Genomic DNA, 20,516 nt, shown 5'->3' on the forward strand with positions numbered 1-20,516 from the left:
TCCTTCAGACACCTGCCTGAATGCACGTAATTTTTAAAACAGTCTTCCTGTGACTGAGGGGTAATGCTTCTTTCTAGGAAGCCATTTACTTCTTTCTGAAAAAAACTCAGACCTCTTTACGAATCAAATGCAGAGCCCTTTAATAGCACTGACGAGAGCTGCCATTTAGTGCTATGGTGTCAGACGTGATGAGAGCACACTGTTATCTTGTCCCTGACCCTCAGAACCAGCCTTCCAGTGGGAAACTGTGTCCCCATTTCTCAAGTGAGCACTGGTTTTCATTTTGAAGGAAGCAGGGTGAGAGAGGAACATGGTCATGCTTCGTGTTGGAAGGAAGATGGGAGCTCCTGGGTTCTGTGGTTAAAAGCCCATCTCTTCTTATTACTTTCTCACCCCCTGCGAGTTGCCTCAGGATTTTTAATGTCCCAAGTGGCCCGAACTGCATTTTGCGTCTGTGGGAGACCAGGCAGGAGGATCTCTAGGAGGGTGGATCTCCCAGGGGGAGGTTCAGAGGAAGGAGAGAGACCCCAGCAACATCACCCCAAACACCTGCAGGATCTCAGGTCTTCTTCAGTGGCCTTCCCCCTGGTGCGGACTGAACCAGCTTTGCCTGGTTTATGGGCTCCTGACAAGATGACAGCCTGTGGTGACAAGAGAGGCAGTTGAATGCCCAGCCCCCGCCTTTCCCCAGGGATCCCTTTCTTCTGTTGCAGCCAAATGCTGCTCAGTTGAGAGCTCAGGAAACAAAACAGTCTTTGTTGCTTAAACTGAAATCATTCCCATGGCTGATTGTCCCAGTGGTCTTGTTGTTAACAATACTTCCTCCTCCTGTCCTCCCCCCCCCCCCACCTCCTCCTCCTCCTCCTCCTGCTTCCCTTCCCCCTTCCACTCTGTTTTCTCTCCCCCTCCTACTCCTACTCTCTCACCCTCTATAATTCTTCATCATTATCCTTCTGAAACACGACAAACCTAACAGAATTCTGCCAAAGCCAGTGGCCCTAGGGAGTTAGTACAAAAACTAAAACAAGAGCCAAACTCATTTGGAAAGGTTTGGGTTTCATGGGAATGGTTTGGTGCAGTGAGAAGGAAAGAAGCAGGGAGGCTGCCCAGCTGGCTGTCTCCTGGCATGGTTGCCCAGCGAGTGGGGCCATAAACTTGGTTAGTGATTGTTCACCTACTTTAGATCATGGGTGTCTCTGAGAATTTGAGGAGCACACATATCAACACAAGGTTTGGGTTCACAGGTGGGTTTTTCTGGGTGCTCAGTCCAAGTGCTAGTGCTATGTACTCTCTCTGATTTCTTTCCACTGGCTTCAGCCATCTTAGTTATAAACCCAGCGGATGCATGTAGTTAGGAGATGTGACCATGTCATTTACTGTCTTCTTTGGAACACTTCTGAGAGTGACAGAGGCACTGTTAGTAACTACACTGAGATGACATCCGTCTTCCCCTAAGATGGTCCCAGGCAAATATATCTCCCAGGGAGATATAGTATCTCCCTTCTCTTGTCATGGAGTTTGGTAGCAAGATCCAGGACTGGGAAGTGGGTTCTACTGCAAGCTACTTAGATGCCCAGCTTACCCAACTGTAAAAAGAAAAGAATTGGACTGTCCTCATTGTTTCCTTGGGTGCTGGTGTTTTGAATCCTTTTATCATTTATATGAATGAAAGAAAAGATGTTTGGGGTGACATATTTTGCCTCCTACTGGCTGGTTAGATCAATACATCTCCTCAAATATCTGGGGAAAAAAGGTACTTGGACTTGTGAGAATGATGCGGTGCAAAGAACCTGGAAATATATGAGGATTTTTCCTTTTCTGAAAGAACAGAGCAGTACTGTTATGAAGCATCTCCTCCTTGTTCCAAGTTACTGACCATGATATTGAGTACTAATCATTCAGGAAGTTTACTCAGGGCTTTAGCAAGAGCATCTTAGGGGAAGATATTCTGTCTCAAGGGCCTAGTCTCTCAATTATAACAAGCCTGCGTTTGAAGATAACACTAGCTGGGAAGGCACTGAAATCCCAGAGCTCTTTGGCGCCCAGGTGTAGGGATAATTTGGGAGAAATTCTGGCATTAGGATTTCCCCGGGCACCTTGTACATCTTGAGTAAGCGGGAACCAGAAATATGAAAGATAGTGAGGGGTTTGTGGGCAGGTGAAAATGAGTTCAGTGCAAAGAGCACTGGATCCTGGGCTGGGCATGTTCACGGTTGTTCTGGGTCAGCCATTGATTTTCAGGATGCCCACAGGCAGATCCTTTTTGCTTCTTTCAAAGGTTTCATTTTCTCCTGCTGTTCACACTGAATGAGAATTGAGACCAGAACGTTGTAAATGGCTTAGCCACTCTGTGTTTTGAAGTTAAAGGGTACACAGTGTAGCAGCCAGTGGGGTAGAGAGAAAGCAGGGATCCAGGGGTTAGGAGGACACAGGTTCCAAACACTGGCCCTCACTCGGTAGGTATGAACTTGCCCGGTCTTTTTGCTCTGGAAGTGTCTGTTTTCTCGTCAGAGGGTGTTGTTTGTTTTTTGTTTCTTAAGCCAGTAGGGTCTTTTAAAAAAAGAAGAACTCTTAAATACATTTCCCCAAATATTAAAAAAAAAATATATAGAATGTGTATATATGTGTATATATATATATATGTATATATATATATACACACACATTCTCTCTCTCTCTCCCTCTCTCTCTCTCTCTGTCTCTCTATATATAGATACCGATAGATCTATATTGATATATCTATAGATCTATCGATATCTATATAGATCGATATGGATATAGATATCGATAGATCTATAGATATCGATAGATCTATAGATATCTATATCCATATCAATATCTATATCAATATCTATATCTCTCTCTATATATATATAGAAAACTTTGTAGCCCCAAGATAGAGCAGCTCCTGCCCAGGATGCCATGCCAGCTGACCAAAACTTAGATAACTTTCCTGTCCCTGTAAATGTGCCGATTGACAAGAAATGCAGTATACCAGTGATCCAGTTCCCAAATGCCAAGCCAACTCTGGGCTTTATACTTACTTCCTTGCCCCTTATTCTTTACCGTACAAAAGCATCCTGCCTTCTGCTCCATTTACAATTCTCTGGACCCTTAAGAATGGTGACTGTCCACTTCATGAAGTGCTAAATACAGTTTGTTTGTGTCAGCCGAATTGTCTTCTTTAATCATTATAACACACATATAAAACTGTTTCGACTGAAGAGAGCTTAGGATCTTGACTGGCAGACTGACAGACTGGCGCCAGCTCAGTCTTCCCCCTGGCGGCCCATGGAGCACTCTGAGGCACTTCCTTAGCCTGTCCTGCACCAGCCCTGAAGTTTGGGTGACTTTTTAAAAGGTGCCATGCTCCAGTCTGTGCAGCTCGTGCACCAGGTGTCAGCATGGGAAGCCCCTTCTCTCCCCATGGTGCGTGCAAATTGCCTAGGGCCTGCCCACAGACCCCTAGCTCTTGAAAACCATTGAAAACTTCTCCAACATGCTCCTTTCAGAATTTGGTCCTCTGTGTTAAAGACACGGCCTTTCTGGATTGAGGACTGGAGCCTGGAGTGTGGTTAACCCCTGGACTTGTCTGATGAAAACACTTGGACCAGAAACCAAGTGCTTGCCAATCAAGAAGCCTGGCTCAGTGTCGGTGCCACCTCCAGAGACATCCACCCAGCCTCCAAGCCTCAAAGCTGCCCATCCCGGCGCTCTGGCTGCCAAATCTGCTCCCTCGGCAATTCTGGTGCTCAATTTGATTGTTTACCCAAATGGGTTATTTGGGACTGTGAAATACGATTCTTGAAGGCTGGAGTGAAGTGAGTGGCCCTCGGGGACCAGACACCTTGGGCTGTAAATCAATCTTCACCATACGGACACTCCAGTGGTTAGACATTATAAGGTGAGGAGTGGCCCCCTTGTGGGACACCCTGCAGCGATTGCCATGTTAGCCGAGAAGATCGTGTTACTGGAAATGCTCGGATGGAAGATACAGAATCCCCTCTTGGGAATGTGTTTGGACACATGGGAGCATCTGTTAACAGGGAATGAGTATAGCTGGGCACTGGGAATGATACGAGGAGTAGCATTTTTCATGTTTTTGTATGGAAAAGGAACAGATGCTTGCATAAAATATATTTCTTAATAATTCTGTTCAGTAGTTAAGAAAACAAACAACCCCAAACCTACCCATCAGAAAATGGTGGATGCTTTGTAACCCTTTGAATCGCCTTTGAGTTCTACACACCGAATAATTTTCTTCTAAAATTTCATTGTAGAAATTTTTATTTCTGCATAATCAGCTAATTCGTTTTCTGTATGTTTGAGTTATACTTGGGAAGAGTCACCAAGTGACCTAAGTTGATGAATTGATGAGGCCACAGACTGTCCATGATAACATCTGAGAAAAATCCAGATTCCAAGTGTGTCAATCAAGTGTTGAACTTAAATTTTTCAGTTTGGGAAAATGAAAAAATTGCGGAGATGGATAACGGTGATGGCAGCACAATAATGTGAATGTATTTAATGCCACTGACCTGGATACTTAAAAATGGTTAAGAAAGTAAATGTTATCCTGTATGTATTTTATAATTAGAAAATTAAAAAAAAGAAAAAAACCTCAGGTCTTTGTAGTTTTAGGCTTTGCATACTGCAAACCAAAGGTAATTTGGTTTTGTTTGTAGATTCATGACCCATGAGGATCTGGCATATTTCATATCTCCCCGGACTCTTCAGCTCACTTGTGAGTCTCAGGCTCCCAAATGTTAATTCTCATTCCTCTGTCACATGATTCCTGCTCAGCTGTTTCAAATCCCAGGGAGGAAAATAAAAAGCAGGCAATGCTTCCATTGCAGAAATCCTATAAAAGCTAATGCTGTGAGGGCCCTGCAAAGATTTCAGAATCTGTGTTTACCTTGGCCAAGCATCCCAAATTTGGAATGGTGGGAGCTTCTAACAAATTCTTGCCACTGCCTCTGAGTCCTTCATTTAGTACATGCTCATTGTGTCCTACAGTGTTCAAGGTACCGTGTTCAGTACTTTGAGAAGTATCAGATTGACCTACCCTCAAGTTGGAGGCAGTAGAGATAATACTCTGAGATAGACCCCTTTTTCCATTCACTCACCAGTTACTGATCCCCCAACACATGCCAGACACTAGATGTAATGGGAATTCAGAAACAGCAGAAATACCTTCCAGAGAGAGGGGCGTCAGGGAACTCTTCATGTAAGAAATGGCATTCTGAAAAGCTAGCTCCTGAAGGATATGTAGCACTTGAAGGGGATTCCACAAAGTGAGAATAGAAAAAGGAAAGATAAGAAAGAGGGAATCAAGGGTATGTATGGGGAAGAATAAGCTAGATTCTGTTGGGTTAGCAAACATTTTCTGTAAAGGGCCAGATAACAAATATTTTGGTTTTGAACACCATATAGTCTATGTTACAGATACTCATAGACAGTACCTAAATGAATGGGTGTTGCTGGGATTCCAATAAAACTTTTTTTTTTTCTAACAAAAACAGGTGGAAGTTCATTTTGGGCCCCTGCTTTAGTTTGCTTACCCCTAGGCTGGAAAATAGGATGGATGAAGGAATGCAGGGAGGGAGTAGAGGACAGTTGGATCAGGGTGGTACTTGTATGCCAGGCTAGACATTTTTCCAAACTAACAACGAGAGGGTACATGTCTTGGAACAAAGAGAATGTCATGATTAGAGCCTTCTGTAATTAACATCTTTCTCAAATTGTTCTCTGTCTCTTTCAGAAGCACTTCTGGGAACTTTTCCTTTCTAGTATTATCCATTCACTATTATAAATAAATGCTTAGAGCTTTAGAAGCAGCTTGGTACCAAATCTTATAAACCATTTGATCTTACCCACTAAACAAGAAAAAGGAGGGGCGTGCCTGGGTGGCTCAGTCGATTAAGCATCTGACTTCAGTTCAGGTCATGATCTCATGATCTCATGGCTCATGAGTTCAAGCCCTGCATCGGGCTCTGTGCTGACAGCTCAGAGCCTGGAGCCTGCTTCCGATTCTGTGTCTCACTCTTTCTCTGCCCCTCTCTCACTTGGGCTCTGTTTCTCTCTCTCAAAAGCAAACAAACATTAAAAAATTTAAAAAAAAAACAAAAGGAGAGCTGGTTATCAATTTTTGTCCAAATTTTCTGTCTTGGGAGGATGTAATAGATGAGAGAAGGTTGTAAGAATTAGCCAAGATCCTCGCCTTGTCATTCCATATATTGTACTATAACTTCCGTGTGCAAGTCCCAAGGTTTTGTAATACCTCCATAGCCTTGAAGATTAGAAGAATACTCACTTTTTAGCCCTTAGACTGCTGCTCTCAGATTGCCATGTTCTGAATTTCCAATTCCATCGTATCTTTCCCTGGCTGCATCCTGCTAGACCTATGCCATCTTTAACACTGTTTCCTCCATCCTTCTGACTAATTCCCTGCTCTGGCTTCTGTGATACCGCTTTCTCTTGGCTTTTCTAACTTACGAGTGTGACTACCCCTTCTCAGCTTCTTTGCCCGACTCATGGACCTCAGTGCCAATAGCAGGGTGAGAGTGCCCACCTGTGTATGTGCAATTGTGCTAGCAGGCTCATTTGGCTAACGATCCTAAAGCCACATCTTCTTTCTTGGCCTCTATTGGTAGAAAAGGTAATAATATTTTAGTTTCTCATCAGTCTTACTCCTATCTTCTATTTTTTAAAATTTGCTCAGAGAAGAAAGAGTATTTTTATATGACCTCTGTGAGACCCCATCATTATCCAACTTCCTGTCCAGATAGTCCATAGTTACTTGGAACTCAGTATGTCTAAAAAATATGTCTAGACCTGAAGATACCTGTTTTATTTTTTTCCCAAGAAAGATTTTCTCCTCGGATTTTCCATTTTTGAAATTGTACCCATTAGCTTAAACTAGAAACCTGGAGTCATCCCAAGCTCTTCATTTTCCTTAACAACATCTCATTAATGATCAAATCTTATGGCCTTTGTCTCTTCCATATGTCCCATCCTCTATATCCCCCTACTGCCGACATCATCCGGGTTACCAGCCAGAATGCTTTCTAGATTACTGAAATGCTTCCCAATGAGTCACCTGGTTTCCTGACTTATCCTTTGAAATCAATACCAGAATAGTCTTTATAGAAACACAAAACTGATTATGTCACTCTGGTTAAAAAAAATAATAATTCCACATTTTCTCTTTGCCTACAAGGTAAAGCCAAAATTCATAGGATGCAAATAGGACTTTCTGTGATCTGGCCCCACCTATGCTTCTGGCCTCATTTCCTAACACCCCCACTCCAGCACGTACTCTTTCTGCAATTAAATTCTCTTAGCCTACCTTACACATTCATGCCTCCGTCTCCTTGCATACAAATATCATTGTCTCTCCTGAAAGTCAGATGAATACTTTATCTGGCTTTTGAAACTCAGCTTAAGTGACACCTCCGTTGCGCCATTCCCTCACATACTTTCCACTAAAATATCACTTCTTCTAATCCACTGTAAATGGCAGAATGGACAGGATTGTAAGGTTTAGATTAGAGTCTATCCTTACACAATTGTGAAATGGTGACTTGTGAGTCATTTCAATTGCTGATCATTGATCTTTCAGTAGATCCTGAGAAAGACTGCTGGTCAAGCAGAGCTAAGCTTATTGGCCTACTAAGTAAGGGAGGAAGGCCAGCGTGACTGACTTTTAGTAACATCTTGCAATGGGGGAGTGAGGGGATGATATTTACAGTGTTTTAGGGCCGGAGCTGTGTGATTTTTAAGATGGAGCTTTCAAGGCAGAATACTGATTGGGATTGGGCAGTGTCTATGATAAAATAACTTTGAGTTGGTGGACATGGTAAGGCAAAAATCTTAAAGCAAGCCCCGATGAACACCTTTAGTCTTAATAAGTAAACTATTTTAATAGGCTCAGTCTAATCTTCCAAGAACAAAGATTTCATGGAACAAAAGTACTTCCTTTTGCTTGGTTTCAGTATTTTTAGCATACAAGCAGGAAAATATTGTCCCAGAATACAGGGTCAAGAAAGTATGTTGGTTTAATTTCTCACCGTCTCATAGGGATGTTGCAAAGGAGTGAATGTTTTTAATGCATGTGAGGTAGAACTTATATAGCAAGTTCTCAATAAAAGAGGTTTATAATTGTGACTCTGTATGTTTTATTAGAACACCTACAATAGTATATTTCAGTGCTTTGTCTTAATGTCTCTCTCCCACTATATCACAAGTGCCCAAGTACCAGCCCTATTTATTCATTTTGTATCTCCAGCTTCTAGCACAGAGCTTTGCCATGTAATCGGCTCTCAATGAATGTTTGTGGAATGAAGGAACAAGAGCACTGCATTAAATAACCTATGTCTGTGGGTTGACACTGAGGAACTTGTTAGTTATATTGGTGACTAGCATGAGAAGGGAAGAGAGGACAAGTATTCCTGGAATGCAGGAGGTGAATGAAGAAATGAGAAATCTAATTTTTCTCTTTCTCTTGCATGCTAAGGAGCAACTCTCTTGGACTGAAGTTCAATACATTTAGCAGATAGCCATCCATCATTCCTTGTTTGCAGACAAGAGCAAGTGATAGCTCCATTAACTCTGCCCACATAACTTGTGGAGCAAAACCTCCAAGGTTGGTTTGGATTGGGACCTGATGCTAGCTGATGTGGAACAGGGCAGAGAGGCTGAGAAAGACAAGCATGGCTGGTGACTATTTCTCATGTTTAATGGGAAAATCGTGAACTCTTGCAACCCTTTGCACTAAGAAGGTAGGGATGACTCAAGAGAAAACCAGGACCGTATAGCAGCAAGAACGGAATTGATAACTTCTGTCTCTTAGTAGTGAATGACCCTGTTCACATTAAATACCAACAACACTCTTGGTTTATACTTCTTTTAGAGCACTGAGTACAATAAAACCATACTTAGTTTTGTAAAGATCTTTTTCACTCGCATGTGACTTCCAGAAAGGAATGGTCAGCAACTTATTCAAGTATTGTATAACTGCCAGGCCCCTTTCACCATGGATCCCAGTAGTGACAGTATCTGGCACATAATAGAAAATGTTTTCAAAATTTATGGCAATGGAATGAATGTACGTAGATGCAACAGCTGAGTCGAACAAGAAATTTCTTTTAAAATAATATTAATTTTTCTTTAATTTGATTATAAAGTTATGTTTCATTAGGAAATATGTAACCAAACAAAATTTATACAGAAGGAAAACAAACCTATTCACTCACTTGCACACACATACAATATATATATAAATACGTATTTACATATATGTGTATGTGTATGTAGACATATAGGTATGTATGTAGACATACATTTATACTTGCTTGTAAGTGTGTATATATACTTATGTATATATATATGCGCATGTACATGAAATTGGATTCAGACTATGGAAATAATTTTGAACCTTATTTTTTCTCTTTATTATTATATAGTGAAGGATTTTCACACGTTTTAAAATATTTTTGAAAACGTTTTTATTAGCTCTATGGTTTTTCATCTCATAATTGCACTATTTATCTAAATTGTTTCCAAGTCTTCCACATTTGCCAGGAGCAACTTTGTAACGAATATGAATGTATGTCTTTATTTATGTCCTTAAAAGAAATTCTAAATTTGTAGTAAAGAATGTTTTGGCTCAAAGGGTAAGAATATTTCTAAGACCCTTCATCCATGTTACCAAGTTGTTCTTCATAAAAATTTTACTGATGTGTGATTTCCTTTACTGATATGTGAAAATGGAGCATGGGTTTTCTTTTTCCTGTACCAGTTCCAATGCTAGGTTTGTTTTTTTTTTTAATTTTTTAAAATGTTTTTATTTATTTTTGAGACAGAGAGAGACAGAGCATGAGCAGGGGAGGGGCAGAGAGAGAGAGGGAGATACAGAATCTGAAGCAGGCTTCAGGCTCTGAGCTGTCAGCACAGAGCCCGATGCGGGGCTCGAACTCACAGACTGTGAGATCACGACCTGAGCCAAAGTCGGACACTCAACCAACTGAGCCACCTAGGCGCCCCATCCTATGCTAGGTTTTAACATAAGGGGAAAAATTGGTTTCAATTTTATTTTATTTTATTTTAATTTTTTTAAGTTTATTTATTTTGAGAAAGAGAGAGAGAGAAAGAGAGCACCTGCACACTGGGATGGGCAGAGAGAGAGGGGGAGAAGGAATCCCAAGCAGGCTCTTCACTGACAGATGTGGGTCTCAGACTCACAAACCATGAGATCATGACTTGAGCTGAGATCAAGAGTCGGATGCTTAACTGACTCAGCCATCCAGGCGCCCCTGGTTTCAATTTTAAAGGAAAAAATAGAATTTTATTGTGATTTAATTTGCATCTGTTTCTTCATTCTGAATGACTTATGCATATCTTATTTTACTATAATGTTTACCATTTTCTTACTGACTCTCCCAATAAGAGTTCTTATATATTGAGCATATTCATTTTTTTCCAAGTTGTCATTTACCTTTTATGTTACAGTTGACAAACATTAAAATTCATGTGAAATAAAATATAATATTCCTTTTTTTTTTGCGCTGTGGTTTTTCCCTTTGTTGTTGTTAGGCTTAGAAATTTTACTGTATAGTCAGATAAATATTCACTAAGAAGTCCATGCTTCTTTGGTTTCATGTCTTATATTTAGTTCTTTAATTCACTGGTGCTGTTTGGTGTAACATGTGAGCTAAGGATAGTATATTTTTATTTATTTATTTTTTTTTTTATTTATTTATTTTTTTTTTTTTAAATTTTTTTTTTTTTCAACGTTTTTTATTTATTTTTGGGACAGAGAGAGACAGAGCATGAACGGGGGAGGGGCAGAGAGAGAGGGAGACACAGAATCGGAAACAGGCTCCAGGCTCCGAGCCATCAGCCCAGAGCCTGACGCGGGGCTCGAACTCACGGACCGCGAGATCGTGACCTGGCTGAAGTCGGACGCCTAACCGACTGCGCCACCCAGGCGCCCCAGGATAGTATATTTTTAAACTCCCAAGTATTTTTGTTATTGTCCCAGTCGAATTTAATACATACTTTTGATAACCATTTTAATTGTCCTAGTCCAATACATAATTTTTCCCTTCCCTACTAATTTATTGTACTAAAGTCTAATGTAACTTGAATTTTCCTGTGCCTCATGAGCCTATGGATACTAATTGAGTTATTTTAACAGCAGTTATTTAAATTTCGGTAGGATGTGTTCCCTGTTTGAGCAGGAATTCCAGCTGCTTGTTTGACACCCTCTACCCCAAGACCCATCCCCTCTCAGGTATTTCTGGTAATTCTTAAGGACTGGCTCATTTGTACTCTCTGACAAGTCTGATTGGAGATTTTTGAGACAGTGCTCTTGCCTTGAAATGAAGTATGTATCCTGCCCTTCCTGTCACTCTGTCTAAGTGGATCCTAATAGTTGATGAAGTAATTCTTTCTTCATCTTTGCATTACAGCTAATCAAAGGAGAAAGAATGATAGAATTAAAGTATGCCATTTTGCATCCTATAAGGAAGTGATAGATATAGGCGATATTATTACTGGCTGCTAAGACTATTAGGTAAAAAAACTTATGGAGAATTATTAAGGGTGGCTATGACTGATACCGTTTAAACCCATGGGTAGTCTTAAATGATGGAAAAAGAGAAAGCCAAACACCCATGCCTCCTGGTGGGATTCTGTAACACAACATTGAAGTATTCTTATGAAACATATCCAACTAGAATCTGCTTGAGCCCCTAGATTGAATTACTAGTGCTCTGGAAACTCAAGGGATGTGGGAACATGTAAACCAACACTATGACGATGTACTTGGCAAAATTCAGAACGTCAGGAGATATTTGGGACAAACAATCCAGTTTGTTCAGTGATTAAATTGTGAGGAAATTTTGAAAGAGTGGTGAATCTACACTTGAAAGTGACAAAAGAGACATAGTAACCATATATAACGTGGCCTTGTTTGAATCACATTTGAAATCAAGAAACATTGTGAGACAAAGAGGGAAATTTGAACCCTGATTGAATATTTGATTATCAAGGAATTATTATTAGTTTCAGGCATAACAGTTATGTTTTAAGAAAGTATTATTGTCTTTTAGAGAAACACTTGGAAATAATTATGGATGAAGTGATATGCTGCCTGGTATTTTTTCAAAATAATGCAGTGTGGAATGGAAGGAATAAAGATTTAAATGAAATATTGGCTATGGGTTAATAATTGTTGAAGATGGGTGATGGGTCTATGGGGCTTTACTTTACTCCTTTTTTCTGTGTGAAGTTATTTATTAATGAATTTATTTTTATTGTGGCCAAATAACACTAAACTTACCATTTTAACCATTTTAAAGTGCACAGTTCAGTGGCATTAAGTACATTCACCATGTTGTGCAACCAGAACTACTATCTAATTTCAGAACTTCTTCCTCACCCCAAAAGGAATGTGAATGTTTACTTAAGAAAAATATTAATGGGGAGTCTGGGTGGCTCAGTCTGTTGAGTGTCTTACTCTTGATTTCAGCTCAGGTCATGATCCCAGGGATCAAACCCCACATAAGGCTCCGTACTGAGTGTGGAGCCTCTCTCTCTCTCTCTCTCTCTCTCTCTCTCTCTCTCTCTCTCCCCACTCCTCTCTCTCCCTCTCTTTGCTCCTCTCCCCTGCTTGCACAGTCTCTCAAATTAAAAAAAAAAAGAAATTAATAATGAAAGCAGCATCTACTAAGTATATGGATGACTGCTAACTTTATCACTTTGTTCCCTTCATCTTTAAATCAAGGGTCAGATGATATGGGATACAAAAAGTCGTTTTTTGTTTTTTGTTTTTTTTTTAATTTTTTTAACGTTTATTTATTTTTTTGAGACAGAGAGAGACAGAGCATGAACGGGGGAGGGTCAGAGAGAGGGAGACAGAATCAGAAACAGGCTCCAGGCTCTGAGCTGTCAGCACAGAGCCCGACGCAGGGCTCAAACTCACGGACCGCGTGATTATGACCTGAGCCGAAGTCGGCTGCTTAACTGACTGAGCCACCCAGGTGCCCCTGTTGTTTTTTTTTTTTTTTTTTTTTTTTTTTTTTTTTTTTAAACAAGATGGATTGTTTTCTGAGGTGAAGCCTAGTTATATTTCTCTCAAATTCCTTTGGTGATAATGTTCTTTGAATTTTCTTCCAAATTCTGGCAATAGTTTATCTACCTTAACATTTTCTTTTTCTTTTCTACATTGATATTTTAGCATTTAAATCAGAGGAAGGTATGTCAGGATCTGCTAGGTAGTATTTTTAAATGGAAGCACAGTCAGAATTTTTTGATTGCCCATTAGGGATTTTTTTCTCTCCTGTATAAGAGTAATACTAAGAAAAAAATACTGACATTTACCACTATGTGAACAAATAACACAATTATTAGGCAAGGAAGTCTGATTCTTTGTTCTAACCAGCACTTCTGAACACTCAATATCCAAACATGAAATACCTGTATCAAAAAAAAAAAAAAAATCCACATGTAAGTGAATCCATGCAGTTCAAAACTGTGTTGTTCAAAGGTTAGTTGTATATTTGAAGCCTGAGGCCACTAATTTGATGCACTCCCAGTGATGACCTGTCATCTTTCAGTAGTGTTCTGATTTGGAGGAACAATCACAAATTATGGCCTATCTGACAAATAAATGGAATGATGTAGACAAAACAGTGTTAAAAAAGAAAGGATGCTCTAGGATAAGGTAGTGAGGTTTTACATGTGCTGTATTAACTGACTTGAGACCATATTGCTTCTTAAGATAATTGCTTACAGAACAATGCTTACCTAAAGACAACTGCTGGAATGATTACTTTAAAAACAAAACAAGCATGACTTTCAATTAATCACTTTAGAATCACAACCTATAGTCTTTATTTATCTACTTTTTTTTGGACATGTGTCTACTGTCTGTGTGAAACTGCAAAAAAGCATCATAAAAAATAAAATTAAGATGTAAAGGCCATGCAACCATAGAAATCAGCAAGGCAGAGTTGGAAGGGTCTGCCCTCATTTACAGATGAGAGCTGGAGAAGTTCCTTTTTCAGAGTCATACCTTGAGTGAGAAGCAACCATTGCTGAGGCCAAAACTCTGTCTCCTGACTTCTGGTTCAGAGTTCCCTCCACCATAATACTACAGAGACAGATCACCAGGAAAGGTTGTGGGCACTTCTTTCTGAATATCCATCAGGATATACTAACTTACTTTCTGCAGAGGATAATTTAAATGTAATCTCACCTCTAAAGGACATTTAGTTTTTCTAAGCCAGTGATTCTTTCTGAATTTGAATATACTACTCTGAATTTTATGCAAAGCATTTGTTTTATTTTATTTTTTAATTTTATTTTTTCTTAGAGAGCACATGCGTGTGCACGTGTGCGCACAAGAACAGGGGAGGGGCAGAGGGAGAGAGAGAATCTTAAGCAAGCTCCACGAGCTTGACACGGGGCTCCATCTCATGACTGTGAGATCATGACCTGAGCCAAAATCAAGAATCAGATGCTTAATCTACTGAGCCACCCAGGCAGCCCTGAAAGCATGTTTTAACCCTTGACTGCATTTAGTATGTCATGGGAAGTAGGTTTTAAAAATTCCTTTAAATGAAGAAAAGAAGGAACTAATTTTATTATTTTAATTCAATTGGTACAATTTCATTTGGTAATGGAAATACTAGAAAATTCTGTGTGTGTACATGTGTGTGTGTGGAGAGAGAGAGAGAGAGAGGAAGAAGAAGGAGGGAGGAGGAGGAGGAGAAGGAGGAGGAGGAGGAAAGAAGGGAGGGAGGGTTTCTTGGGCATGTGGAAGGTCTGTGAGGCTCACAGTGCTTAACCAAGGATGTAGGAGACCTGGGTGCTAGATTTGTGATCACCACTATTAAGCCACGTGACTGGGAAACACATCTAACCTATTGGGATTCTTTAGTTTCTTAAAGGGAGGGTTTTTGGAAAGATGGTCTTGAAGTTCCCTTTTAGTTGGGTAATTCCTTGACTCCAGGAAAGAATGTTGGAACTAAAACAGCTACAGTATTGTGAGTTGACAGCAAAAGGCTGGCTTTTGGCTTCGTGCAATATCATGTTGGAAGAGGCATCTCTGTGAACATGAACTCCAAGCACAGGTGTCTAAAAACTGAGAAAGTGAAGTTGACAGGACATCCACTCTATGTCATTAACTTTATCAAATACAGTATCAATGAAATCCTTGACCTGAGAGTGTATTTCAATATGCAAGTGATTCTGAATAATTATGTATAATTATTATATTGTTAACATGTATAATCATACAGAGAGAAGGGGGGCAGAGAGAAAAGTTGGAGAGCTTTAAGGTTTAAATTTCTTAGTATCACACAGCTAGAAGAGGTTGGTTTTTTGTTACAAATCTGGCCTGTTCGAATGTGCCACCTGGGACATTTCCATCAACTTTTTCTTTGTTCATCACTAGACAAAAGGAACTCAACTGTTCAAAGTGTAGTGAGTTTTCAGGAAGATTATTCATTTACAGCGGGACAAGGTGAAAAATGAACACCAGAGTTTCTCAAATGAGAAGTCTAGGAAGGATAATTTAACTTCTCAGAAATTTTTCAAAAACCCCTAAATTTGGACCAGGAAGTCATTCGTATCGCTCACCTGTGGGACTGGTCATTCCTCAGATGAAACAGCAGCAGCACCACCTAACAGCCTGTGCTCAGGGGTGCAGGCGGCTGCTCTGAGGACCGATCGGGGCCCTTGTCGGGATCGTTGTACTCACCTTGTTTCTTTCCACTGAGAAGGAATCATTGTCTTTAAATGATACTTCTTGCCGTGTCCTTTGTGGTATGGTTTTATTTTAACTTAGGCTTCAGCTTGAAATTCAGCGGCTGATAGGGTGTGAAATGGAATCTAGCATGCTGTGCAACATGTACAAGCTGAGTGGTGCCAGGGACCCTGGGGGACAGGTTGGAACCTTCATTAGTCCCGAATTTTTAACCACAATGAACTGGAAATTACTGATGGTTCATACACAATAGCCAAGCCGTCATGAGCAATTAAGGAGCACTGGTGTAATTGACCTGATTTGAGGATGCAGGGCAGCTGAGCACTTCTCCCTGGGGCCAGCTCTCCCACGTGAGCAGAGCAGATGGCCATCTGAGGGATTACAATAACAAGGGCAGCTGAATAGTCAAGTGACCAGTCAGGGTAACCAAGGGGACAGGGCAGTTAGATCTCTTCTGGATGGATGGGCAGCTCATGCCTAACTGGGCTGCACCATATGTCCCTGTCTGTGGCACTCTCCCCCCTCCCAAAAGTTTCTTCTAATGTAAAGTATAAGGGCAAGGGATGTGTCACTTCAACAGATTCCTGTGTGTTGGCACTGTGATGAATGCTGGTAATACAGAGATGAGTAAGGCACTAGGAATGGACTCAAGTAACTTATGATTTAAAGGGGGTTGAGCAGACATGAATATAGGTGAGCATAATACCAGTAATACTTTCTGATGCTGCCACAGCACATACCATATGATGAATGCAAAGAAAAGGAGACATCATTTCTTACTAGAGAAGACACGGAGAAGAGGTGACTGTTTCCTCTGTGTATTCGCTAAAAAATGACTCAGTAGCTCAGCACATTTCAAAAATACCACATAAAGATTTATAATACACATTAGCATATGTGATATATTCTAAATAGGAAATGCATGAATATGATTCAAATTTTGAAATACCCCACCTATATCCTCAGAACTCTGCTTCTTCAATGGCCGCAACCACTTTTACTGGCTCTGGTAGACCCTTCCAGTGATATTCTATGCCTATGTACATATGGGCGCACATATCTACGTTCCTTTTTTTCTTTACTCAGAACCTTGATTTTTCTTTCAATTAAAATGTATCCTAAGAATCTCTCCTTATCAGTCCATTTTGAGCTAACTTTAAATGATATTCCATTTTATGAGAGGATTTCCATATTATTTATTTAGTTTGCTCTCTTAGTGAACATTCTGTTGCAAACAATACTTCAGTGAATCATCTTGCAAATGATTAATTGCACTATGTACACATTCATTAGGGGCAGTTTCTGGGAGTACCATTTCTAGGGAAATGGGTGTGTTAATTTTTAATTTCAAGAGAGATGGCCAAGTTGTTTTTATTGAAATTATTCACACCCACCAACAATACATGGGCCAACCCACTTACTACTTTTTCAATAATTCAGTATGTTAACAAAGGCTTTTTTTTTTCACTTTGATCAATATGATAAGTAAAAATGGCATTTTGTAATTAATTTTTTTTCTTATGAGTGATATAAAGGAGAAGAACTTTTCCTCTACTTTCTTTAGTTTAGTTTCTAGGTCCTACAAACTAAACTTAAAAAAGACAGATTAACAGGGGAAAGGCATCAGTGTTTACTGATGTCAATATTTTTACATGCATGAGGGCTTCACAGAAAAGAAGTGAAAACTCAAAAAATCAGTTAGATTTGGGAGTGTATGTACCATTTTAACAAAGGACAATAAACAGGGGAGAAGTGAGTAGACAAAGAAGAGGGTTTGGGCCTCTAAGGCCAGTGAATTGTAGGAAAGTGACTGGGAAACATATAAGGGGGACCAGGAAGTAAATGAGAATATATGAGGGGAAAATATATGTAAGATCAGGGTTATTCTGATAAGATTTGTTTGTGCAGACTTATCTCAGCATTGACTCCTCATCTCTAATGGTAAGAGGGCTCTCCTCTTCCTGGTACAGGGAGGACACCTTTCTTACAGGAAGTTCGTACCCTGCTTTTTTGGCAGAGGGCAGAAAGTTCTTCCTATGCCTGCTGTTTCTCACTTGTCTCCAGCCTAAAATAATCAATGTGCCCAAGTTGGCATATTTGGGGGTGACATATTCTGATCTCCTTCAGTGGAGTTGAGAAATTTTTCATACATTTAAGAACTGTTTTAATGTCTTGTCTGTTTAATTTTCTGTATATTTCTCCAGTGTATTATTAATCATTTTATTTCTTTATTTAGTTTTTTAAGTTTATTTATCTTGAGATAGAACACGTGTGCAAGCAGAGGAGGGGTAAAGAAAGAGGGAGAGAGAGAGTCCCAAGCAGGCTCTGTGCTGCTAGCACAGAGCCTGGACGCGGGGCTTGAACTCACAAACTGTGAGATCATGACCTGAGCCGAAATCAAGAGTTGGAGGTTTAACCGGCTGAGCCACCCAGGCACCCCATAACTAATCATTTTCTTATGGAATTGTAAATGCTCAAGTTATGTTAAAGAAATTAGAAATTAGGCCTTTGTGAAATGAGACTCAAATATTTCTCTCAACCTGTTGTCCCCTTTTGATACAATTCATGTATTTTTTGCCTAGGAGATAATTTTTAAAAAACCTTTTTGATGAGTCAAATTTATTAATTTCTGCATCTAGGGTTTCTAAGCTTTGTATCTTACCTAGAAAGATCTTCCAAAATTATATAGAAAAACAGTTCTCCCATAATTTCATGTAGTACTTTCTTACAAGATTGGTGTTTGAATACTTGATCAATCTGAAAGTTATTTTTTTTATGTAGGTGCGAGGTAGGAATCCAGGAGGCAAATCATGTATCTCAAAACAGTTTATTGAGTAGTCCATCTTTTTTTCATTGAAAGAAAATACAACATTTATCTTATATTAGGTTATTTTTAGGTTCAATTCTGGACTTTCTATTCTATTTGGATGATCTGTCTACTCACATATCAGTATTGCTGAGTAGTATAATTTTATAATGAGGTTTAGTGTAGGCTAGTGAAATTTTCCCTTCATGACTCCTTCAGACTTTTCCTGGATTTTCTTGTTTGTTAATGTTTTCATATGAATATCAGATTCAGTTTGCCTGGTGAAAAATAAACTGTTGGTATTCTTAGGGGGAGTTCCATTAAATACAGATCAACACAGGGGAAACTGACATCTTCTTTATATGTATTCAAGAACATGATTCTATACATCTGTATTTTTGTGATTCCTTTGTACCATTTTATTTATTTTTTTAAGTTTATTTATTTATTTTGAAAGAGAAAGCACACATGTGTGCACAAGTCAGGAAGGGCAGAAAGAAAGGGAGAGACAGAATCCCAAACAGGCTCTGTGCCATCAGTGCAGAACCCAATGCTGGGCTCGAACTCACGAATTGTAAGAAAATGACCTGAACTGCAATCAAGAGTCGGATGTTTAACTGACTGAGCCACCCAGGAGCCTATCCTTAGTACCATTTTGCAGATTTCTTTCTATGGATTTCCTATGCAGTTCTTGTTAAATTCATTTTCTAGTCTAGGTATTTTATCTTTTTGGATGCCATTGATTTTTCTTCCATTATGTCTGCTAACTTGTATTTATATATGAAAACTTTTGATTTTTATATATTATTTTTTACCTAGTGAAATTTGTAATTTATCTTGCTATTTGAAATAGCTTTTCACATGATTGTTTTTGGAGTTTCTAGTTAATAATAGCAATAATGAATAGTTAACAATTCATTCAAATAGGGATAAATCTTACTTTCATTTTTCCTGTAACCTCATTTTTTGAATCTTTCTTCTGGAACAATATTAAACATAAATGCATAAGAAGACATTTTGTTTTGCTCTTTTCCTATCAAATACATATGCACATAGACACACATACATGGAAGTACCATATATTTTGTTTAAAAATTTCTTATGAAGAATCATTAAAATTTGCAATGTTTTTTCAGCAATTATGTAGTTTAGTATGAATCGTTCTATTCATGAAGTAGAAAAGAAATATGGTGAATTATATGAACAGATTCATATTAAACTATTTTTATAACCTTTGAAGAAAGCATAGTATCATGGTTTATTATTATAGAAAATTCTCCTGTATTCTGTTTGCTAATGTTTTTGTGACACTTGCATCAATAACTGTAAAGGAGTTGGTTTGTAGGTTCCTTTTTTGTGGGTTCAATCTTTGTCAAGGTTTGGTACTGTTGTTACACTTGTTTCATACAAATTATTTGAATGCTTTCCTTTTTAAATCTTTTTATCTGGAATAGTTGACATAGTAGTGGGGGTATCTGTTTCTTAATAAATAAGTCGTGGGGATGTAATGTACAGTATGGTGATTATAGTTAGTAATACTATATTGTGTATTTGAAAGTTGCTAAAAGAATAGATCTTAAAAGTTCTTATCACAAGAAAAGTATTTGTAACTATGTGTGTTGATAGATGTTAAATAAACATTGTGATGGTCATTTTGCAATATATACAAATATCAAATCATTATGCTGTATATCTCAAACTGATATAATGTTATATATCAATTATATCTCAAAAAGAAAAGTTTGTTAGAACTTGATGAAAGCACCTGGGCCAGTTACTTTTTTTTGAAGTAACTCTTAGACTTTCTCCCTTTTTTTCTATTTAATTGTTATGTTCTAAATATTCTTCCTATTTCACTTTGATTTCTTCTTGGACTCAAATTGTTCCTGGAATTTTATTTTGATTTTATTTTGCCTTTTCCTCCTCTGTTTACTGTAG

General features: G+C 38.9%; 1 long non-coding RNA gene across 6 annotated transcripts in view; it reads left to right on the top strand.

The window, feature by feature from the left end:
- The window catches only part of LOC131492027 (uncharacterized), a 509,746-nt gene that overhangs the window by 159,687 nt on the left and 329,543 nt on the right, over positions 1-20,516 (top strand). For 3 of the 6 annotated variants that reach the window (XR_009251796.1, XR_009251786.1, XR_009251792.1), the window contains one exon: positions 4,686-4,744. The exons of the other annotated variants lie outside the window; for them this stretch is intronic. This is a non-coding gene — a long non-coding RNA (uncharacterized LOC131492027). The remainder of the gene's footprint in view (positions 1-4,685; positions 4,745-20,516) is intronic. 6 annotated transcript variants of the gene reach the window in all.

This window comes from Neofelis nebulosa, chromosome 12 (genome assembly GCF_028018385.1).
Source record: "Neofelis nebulosa isolate mNeoNeb1 chromosome 12, mNeoNeb1.pri, whole genome shotgun sequence".
In the NCBI taxonomy this organism is placed as follows: domain Eukaryota; kingdom Metazoa; phylum Chordata; class Mammalia; order Carnivora; family Felidae; genus Neofelis; species Neofelis nebulosa.